Source organism: Citrus clementina, unplaced genomic scaffold, assembly GCF_000493195.1.
Source record: "Citrus clementina cultivar Clemenules unplaced genomic scaffold, Citrus_clementina_v1.0 scaffold_3, whole genome shotgun sequence".
NCBI lineage: Eukaryota > Viridiplantae > Streptophyta > Magnoliopsida > Sapindales > Rutaceae > Citrus > Citrus x clementina.
The window spans coordinates 33,128,385-33,138,473 of NW_006262339.1; positions in this window are offsets into that span (position 1 = coordinate 33,128,385).

Sequence of the window (10,089 nt, forward strand, 5' to 3'; positions counted from 1 at the left end):
ATTTCTAAATAAAAAATAAATATTGCCTAATGCGACCTGAAGGCTGAAATCAGTCTAATATCTAATTGAACCTATTTTGATATATATATATATATATAAAGGTGTCCACTGCTAAATCAATGAATGATTTACATTCTCTTTTAGATTTCGAATGAAGATTTAGATCATGTTATAACCAATTTAATTATATTCAAATAACTCCCTTTTTTATTTTATATATAATTTTCTAACAACAACATGAGGCCTTTCAAATTAGACATTGTTTCGACATTATAAAGAATCTGTAAAGATTGAAAGGCACCACCTTTCATGACTTTTGGTGCCATGAAGGCACCAAGCATGCGTGAGGGTGGACGTTTCAAGCAAACAAACTCCATATGCCAATCTTGATCATGTCGGTTTAAAAAAAAAGCATAAAAGTATGTACTTTTGAAATTTGAATCAGTCATGTTAGATATTCAAAAATAACTTATATGTGATACCTTCTTATTTTTTTAAATAATCATACCCAAGTGCAATGATTCGCACAAAATTTTGAATAAAAATGAATTTTTAAAGCGTTATTTTTTGGGTAATTTGTAACCTACCCCCAAATAAATTGATATTTTGCACAGCGTCCCCAACAAATTTGACTTGTTGCACTGCACACCCAAAAAAATTAACATTTTGCACCACGCCCCCAATTCCGTTATTTTCTCAGTTAAATTTAACGGTGGAGAGGTAAAATTGGAAATTTATTCCTTAAATTAATTTTAATGGGAATTCTCTTTATTGCAATTAAAATAAAATTTTTTAAAAATTAAAGAAAAAATAATAGTGGTGACAATGTACATGTAACAAAAATTTTTTTTATTACAATTAAAATAAAAATCTTAACAAAATTAAAGGAAAATAATAGTGGTGACAAATGTACATGTAACAATTTTTTTATTAAAATTGAAATAAAAATCTTTAAAAAATTAAAGAAAAAATATTAGTGGTGACAATGTACATGTAACAAGAATTTTTTTTATTAAAATTGAAAAAAAAACTTTAAAAAATTAAAAGAAAAATAATAGTGGTGACAATGAACATGTAAGAAGAATTGTTTTTTTATTGCAATTGAAAAAAAAACCTTAAAAAATTAAATGAGCTAAAAATTTTGTTTTTTTACATAGAGGGCCATTTTTGTCATTCAATAAAAAATTAGACGGAGCTGTTAGAAATAACTAAAAAATTAACGGAATTGGGGGCGTGATGCAAAATGTTAATTTTTTTGAGTGCGTGGTGCAACAAGTCAAATTTGTTGGGGACGCGGTGCAAAATGTTAATTTATTTGGGGGTAAGTTACAAATTTCCCTATTTTTTTGGGATTAACTTTACTCAACTTTTGTTTCCAGTCTCAAATTTTGCCGCCCCAACATGTCATGTGTTCCGATATATGTGGATCTGCAAAGCACTCTATTCAATTTTGATTTGTCTTCCCCTCCCTTATTTGTACTGAGATGGTCGTTCATTTGACTCAAACTAATAACAAATATATATATATAAATTAGATTAGGAGTTGAAAAAAAATATATTAATAAATAGGGTACAAAATAATTAATCTAGCTTTCGAGAAAATTTTAGGTACCCTCATAGTACACATCTTTCTGTTAGATTCTTGTTTTACATATCTTTAACTAATTAAATAAGGCACTTGGCAAGAATTCAATTATACGAAGTGCCTAAATAATGTTGAGCTATCGGTATACAATGATCATTAATGGATGTCATTTAAGTTATACACAAATCTTGTATTTGCATTTAGGTAGTAATAGATTGTAAGTTGAAGCGGTTTCATGTTGTGTTATTATCATGCCAGGCTAAATTTTGTTTCTTCAAAACCAACCATTAATTTATTGAATTAAAAAAATCTAAACAAAATCTGACCATTAATTTTATCTTATTACCGAAAACTAACCCTGTTGAATCCACTATTTTTCTTAAATAAAATTATTTCCATCAAATAATTGTTAAATTGCCATCCTCTCAATCACTGAGGTAGCTTAATTAACAAGAGTGTATTAATAGACTGCTGCACCATCAATATTTTTTCCTTTTTAAATTTGCCGGCTGTCCTTTTCTCCGAACTAGTTTTATATATACCAATATATACTTCAATCTAATTGAACAGTATATTTTATGTCACGACATGCCCAAAGACAAATCATAATTTAAGTTGCTCCATTATTGACATTATTAATTGATTTATTACATATAGTTGAATCGTTGACTATGCACAGGGAAGCCACAGAAAGATTTCATTTCGTTTGTATTCATAAACTAATTGAAGTACTAGATGAAAGAGCACACTTTCTTTCTAATTAATATATGATCTAAGTATCATCATTTCTCAAATTTAATTAAAAATTATGTTTTGCAAGGTAGTTTAGTCCATATAATTTGAGCTGAGTGTTCATTTAATCATTATATTATAAAAATAATTCAAGACATCCTGCATTAAATGTGTTACACTTATGTTTGCTATAATATTTTTGAGATATTAATAAAATAATAATAATGATCAAATTAACGTAAAAAATAACATAGAATTTACACAAATTTTTGTATTATTATTTTACTTTTAGGATTAACTTGGTAAATTATTTTTTTATAAAATAATTATTAGTAAGATTGTTGTACAGGTATAAAAATATTAGTTCTTTCACACTGATATTTATTGGTTAATGCACTAATAAATAATTATTAATTTATTTACAATTACTTTTATGGATAAATTAATTAATGTCAAAAATATTGTCAAAAGGAAATTATTGTAAAAGTAAAAAAAAAAAAAGGTAAGAATATAACATTTTTAACTGCAGGAGGTGTTTTAAGTCATTTCTAAAATATAATGACTAAACAAATAATTAAGTTAAAATATAAAGACTAAACAGATATTTACTCATATTTTGTTTATAAAATTAAAATTCTAAATTATACAACTTGTCACTATCAAAATTTGTTGTCATTTACTCGATGGATATATTAAAATATCACATAATTCAAGATACCTTTAGTATTATTCATGTCATCATGTCATCAAAATTGAAGCATGAAATGTTGAGCTCAAAATCGATCATATACCAAAGTGTGTGACATCATATGTTTATTTGACCACACAACTAAAATGGTATGTGTCTATCTCCGGAATCAATTGGAATATACCAAATCAAAAGCCATTAAATTGTGACTTTTAAGCTTCAAGATGATGGATCAAAGAACCCAAAAACGATTTCCGCATACCAAACCATAAGGGGTGTGGAAAGCTGAACACTCGCGATTGGTCAAAAAATAATGTCCCTGCACAACATGGGATCATATTAAACATTCATGGTGTTTCAAAATTTCAACCTTTAATTTTGACCTTCAATAATGTAATAATTTCAACTTTCAAAAACAATAACTCCACTTTTTGGAAAAAATAAATAAAGTTTCATGAGGTCTTATATGATGAAATTTTCTCCATTATTTTGGAGTAATTATTTAACTTGTTAGTTAGCTTGAGAATTTGAGTATTTCATATGTTTGGGAACATATTAGCGAACTTCAACTTGGACAAATTTAGACAGATTCCATAAGCATTAATGTAAATACAAGGTCCCTATATGACTTCTTTTTCTTTTTTATGCATTTACTAGTCAATCCATACTATATCGTGTAAGGTTCAAAGTAAAGTGTTCAAATGTTCTAGATTTTTGTGCTACTTATTTTATTTAAAATTTTGTTGTAGGAGTAAATTGAATATTTAAATAATAGACCTTGAAATTTTGAAATTAATAATAGCTAAATTTAAGACCACTTATTATTAATCAATTTATAACCATATAAGTCAACTGTGGATATTCTTCATTACCATTTAAATAGAAGAATATTCTTTATAACACTAAATATACATTAATGCATCTAGACGTGGATCCATCGAATTGTGCAAGAATCATGCTATCATGAAACCTTTCTAAATCATTTGAACATTTTTCTAACCCCTACTTCAAGTTGTTTTGACAAAAGAGAAGTTCAAGATTTCCAGGTAAATTCATAAAATATGTACAATTTTATGTAGCATATTCCAAGGACATTTAAACCTGGTGCCCCATTTCTGCCCAACAAGCTACATGATCCCAATGTCCCTACTTGGCCTAATCAGATGCATATTTTCTATAATAAATAAGTCAAATGTTAAAATTTTTAACAAAACAATCCCATATTTTTCCATCTTCCATCGTTCTCCATCCCCTTCTTGTGACACGTTAAGTTAAATATAACATCACATGACTCCAATTTGATTGAATAGATAGATGTATTAGAAAGGAAGAATAAAAAATGTCCCTCAATATACGGGTAATAAATGGAAAAATTCTAATCCTTGACTTTAATAATTAGATAACGAAAAGTGGTCATAAATCTATCAATAAGTCCAAAAATCTTTTTTAACATGCCTAAAAACATATAATTTTATATTTTAATAATGATTACAAACAAGAACCCATAATGAAATTTTAAGGAAATGTGACATTACCCAAAATAGAAAATAATATTCTCACAATTAAATGTAAAGACTTAAACTCAGACTCTCAACCTTAGAGTAATTTTATAAAAAAAATAAAAATAAAACTTCGGTCAACAATTTCAAAAATGCTACTTGAAATATCCTTTGTTAAAATTTACCATAAAAATTCTCCTCCAAACACTTTTTATCTTGTTGTATAAAAAGCATGGGTGAAATTTTAGTCCCTGTAAACTGAGCTAAGTATCAATTTATTTTAGTCTTTATAATTAAAGAAGGGAAAATTTCAGCTTGCCTTTTCGTGAAGTGATAATCTTTAAGTCGCTCCCTTATTATTGAGAATATCAAGTTTACACTTAAAACTCGTTATCTTTAACTATTGACCGATGTGGACTCATAAAAATATGAAAGTACCCTTATCTTAACAGAATATTCTTGTAATGACATTGTGAGGTTAAAAAAAATAATTGATGTATAACTAGTCATTGGAAAAAAAAAAGTACTTGATGTATAACTTAATGGACCTAAATAAATTGATAATTTTCTTTAATTAGACATGTTAGTTAAACAAATTACAAGACATGCCATCATATGTAAATCACGATAATGCCATCAAGATCAAATTTCAAAATTAAAAGTCATAGCATCTTCATTTTTTTCTTTCATTTTTTTTCATCTTTTTTTTTTCTCATCCTTACTCCTCTTTTCCTTTCATTTATTTTTTTTTCTCATCCTTCTCTTTTCCTTTGATTTATTTTTTTTCTCATCCTTACTCTTTCTTCATCTTTTTCTTCATTTTTTTCTTTCATGTACATGAGTCCAATAGCATTTTTCTTTTGTTATTTGATTTTCCTTTTTTTAATATCTAAATTTTCTCTAAATACCTTTACAAAAAAAATAATAATAATGATAATAATAAAAAATACGAAAAAATGTAAAATATTATTCTTTTTCCATTTGTAACTTTTAATTAATTTCTATATTTATTTTTTAAAATATATTTTTGAAATATGAAACGGTAAAATTTAATATGTTCAAACAATTAGTCATATAGGCACAAAATAAAAATATTTTAAGGTATTAGGGAGCATACTATAAATATTTGAAATATTTATGTGTGTTTTGAAAAACCTATAAAGATTTTGGCCCATGCAAATTAGTCTTCCTAGGTTTGATCTTTTTCTGTTAATTGTTAATTGACTGCTAAGAAAATGTGCAAATATTATTTTATCCTTTGAGGTGTTAAAAGTAATAGAGAGATAACAATTTTTGGGGGGTAACTTGATGTTTTCAACAGTAAGTGGGTGATTTGAAGATTGTCACTTCATGAGGGGAGTCAGCCGAAATTTTCCCTTAAAAAAATACCTTAAGACAATAATTTTTGGGAGGTAACTTGATGTTTTCAACAATAAGTGGGTGATTTGAAGATTGTCACTTCATGAGGGGAGTCGGCCGAAATTTTCCCTTAAAAAAAATACCTTAAGACATCCTGCAATTAAATATGTTACACTTATGTTTATTATAATACTTTTGAGATATTAACAAAAAAATAATACTATTTCAAATTAACGTAAAAAAATAACATAGAAGTTTACAAAAACTTTTGTATTATCATTTTACTTTTTGGATTAACTTGGTAAATTATTTTTTATAAAATAATTATTAGTAAGATTATTATAAGGATATTAAACATTACTTTAAGTTGGCTAATATTAATTAATTTATAAATAATTATTAGTAAGATTGTTGTATAGGTAAAAAAAAAAATATTAGTTCTTTCATTCCAATATTTATTAGTTAATGTACTAATAAATAATTATTAGTTAATTTGCTAATTATTTTTTTAAGATAAATTAACTAATATCAAAAATATTGTTGGAAGGGAATTATTGTAAAAGTAAAAAAAAAAGTAACAATGTAACATTTTTAACTGTAGGGGGTGTTTTAAGATATTTTTAAAATATAATAACTAAACAGACACTTAAATCAAAATATAAAGACTAAACAAGTATTTATTGACGTTTTGTTTATAAAATTAGAATTCTAAATTATACAACTTGTCTCTATCAAGATTCGTTGTCATTTATTGGACGGATATATTAAAATATCACATAATTGTATAGCTTATTTAATGACCATAAGTGCTTATTTAATCTCATAAACTCTTATCATAATTTTTTTTATTGTTTGATTGTTTTTCTATTAAGTTTTTTTGCCTCTACTAGTAAAAGCTCAAATTTTAGACTTTTGAGAGTAGATGTTGAAAAGTTTTTTTTAGATGTTAAAATATCTAAAATATCATCTACTTATTTAATTATTTTATTTTATTTTTTTATAAAATATTTTAAAAAATTTACCTATTAAAGTAATTTCATTAAATTTTAATAAAAACTCTTATTGACAACCAAACAACAAATTTTTTTTTGATAAAAACTCTATTATAAAAACTCTACTAACATAAGTTCTACTTAAATAAACTATATTTAAAAAATTATACTAAATAAAGCCTTAATATTATTCATGCCATAAAAATAAAGCATGAAATGTTGAGCTCGAAATCGATCATATGCCAAAGTATGTAATGTCAGACAGTTTATTTGACCACTCAACTAAAATGGTATTTGTCTATCTCCGGAATCAATTGGAATATACCAAATCAAAAACCATTAAATTGTGACTTTTAAGCTTCAAGATGATGGATCAAAGAAGTCGAAAACGATTTCCGCATACCAAACAATAAGGGATGTGGAAAGCTCAACACTCGCGATTGTTCAAAAAATAATGTCCCTACACAATATGGGATCATGCTAACATTCATTGTGGTTCAAAATTTCAACCTTTAATTTTGACCTTCAATAATGTAAGAATTTCAACTTTCAAAAACAATAATTCTACTTTTTTAAAAAAAATTCAAATTTTATAAGGTCTTATATGATGAAATTTACTACCTTAATTTGGATTTAACCCGTTATTTGGCTCCACAGTTTGAGTATTCCATATGTGTGGGGACATATTAGCATGACTTCAGCTTTGATAAACAACATGACTTTTTTCCGATACGTTTACCAGCCGATCGATACTATATCACGTAAGGTTCAAAGCAAAGTATTCAAATGTTCTAGATTTTTGTGCTACTTATTTTATTTGAAATTTTGTTGTAGGAGTAAATTGAATATTTAAATAATAGTCCTTGAAATTTTGAAATTACTAATAGCTAAATTTAAGACCACTTATTGTTAATCAATTAACCATATAAGTCAACAGTTGATATTCTGCATCACTGTTTAAATAGAAGAATATTCTTTATCACACTAAATATATACTAATGTGTCTAGACGTGGGTCCATCGAGTTGCGCAAGAATCAATGCTATAATGAAACTTTTCTAATTCATTTGAGCATTTTTCTAACCCCCTGCTTCAAGTTGTTTTGACAAAAGAGAACTTCATGATTTCCAAGTAAGTTGACAAAATATGTATAATTTTATGAGCATATTCCAAGAACATTTAAACCTGATGCCCCATTTCTACCCAACAAGCTACATGATCCCAATGTCCTACTTGGCCTAATAAGATGCATATTTTCTGTAACAAATAAGTCAAATGTTAAAATTTCTAACAAAACAACCTCATATTTTTCCAATTTCCATCGTTCTCCATCCCCTTTTTGTGGCACGTTAAGTTACATATACCATAACATGACTCCAATTTGATTGGGTAGATCGACGTAGCAGAAAAGAAGAAGAAGAAAAAAATGTTCCTTAATGTACGGTTAATAAATAGAAAGCCTTTAATCCTCGACTTTAATAATTAGACGATGAAAATTGGTCATAACTCTTATCAGTAAGTCTGAAAATCTCTTTTAACATGCCTAAAAGCAAATAATTTTATATTTTAATAATGATTTCAAACAAGAACCCATAATAAAATTTTAAGGAAATGTGACATAAATTAAATTCATTACAAAAGTCTATATCAGCGCCCAAAATAGAAAATAATTAATATTCTTACGATCAAATGGAGAGATTTAAGGCCAATTTGAGATTGCAGTTACTAATTAATAAGCTGTGATAAACACTGAATTGAGAAACCTGTATGTTGCTGTGGAGTGAAAGCAGTGTACATGATTGGATAATTTATACAAACATGTTATCTATACATGATACAAAATAGACATAAGTTTAAATTATTTTTTATTTTTTTTGAAATATGTTTGATCATGTTTAGATATACTTTTTTTTTTAAAACACATAAAATTACATAAAGTTGAACTTACTAGATCAAAACTTTGATACGGGAGAGATGAATTAGTTTGATTGTGGTGGTAATATGACATCTAATGACTTATATATTAGGGTATATGGAAAAATAAGATATAATTATTATTTTTTGAATATTAAGGTTATAATAGAAAATTTAAAAAAATATGGTAACTTATTCAATAAGTTGCTTATGAAATCTCTACATGCTTTTAAAAGCTACTGTCAAAATAGAGAAAATTATGAAATAAACGGTTTTTATAAATTTACCAAATATTATTTTTATCATAAATTATAAAATAAGCCGTTTATTCAACTCCAACCTCAATTTCAAACGGGTTCTTAAACTCATATCACAATGTTAAAAGTACTTTCATTAAAAAAAATAAATTAAAACACTATCACCAATATCTGAAAAGCTACTTCAAATATCCTTTGTTAAAATTTTACCATAAAAATTCTCCTCAAAACGCTCTTATCGTGCTGTATGAAAAGCATGGATGAAACGTGATCCATGAAATGGACTTAACTTTGTAAATAAAAGTACGAGAACCACTTATTTTAAGTGCTTATCGTATATTCTTATTGACACAGATCTGATAAGTTGTCGATCGTAGTATTTTATTTAATAAGCCACCGCCCCTATGATTTTGTTGATCTTATTTATCAGCCCAAGCACCTTTCATATATAGTCAAAACTCTCGAGTGCTTCCAATAGAAATTAAAAAAGTATCCAAAATTCCAAACCGGCTTCCAATTTTCTTAAAAATTAGATCTAAAACATGAACAAAAGTCAGAAGTTGATATCTAATGATGCAGATCGTGCTTTAAAATTAGCTGGATCTACGTCTATTTTTAAATATTTAAAAAAATTAACCTCCAATGCGCATAAGAGAAAGAACCACCGACTTCAAAATTAAGATTAAAAAAAAACTCATCACAAGATAAAACAGCAGTTTAAAATTGATAATACTTTAAATTTACCTTGTAGCTAGGTTTCTTAAGTTTTAGTTGAAAATTTTATAATAAATTTAAAAATATTACTATAAGTTAGGTTATTTTAATTGATATTTTAAATTAAATTAAACATTTTCACATAATTAAGTCAAAGATAAATTAAATTAACAAATTAACTTTATTAATTAATTATGTGTGCCATTTAGTTGAGATAATTAAATCTCTTACATTGAAAACAACTGTTTTGGAGTTCGAACTCGACTCACATGAATGATAACGAGATTAGTTTACCAATAGGAATTAAAAAAAAAAGATTTGATTATGACATGACACATTACTAGCGTAAA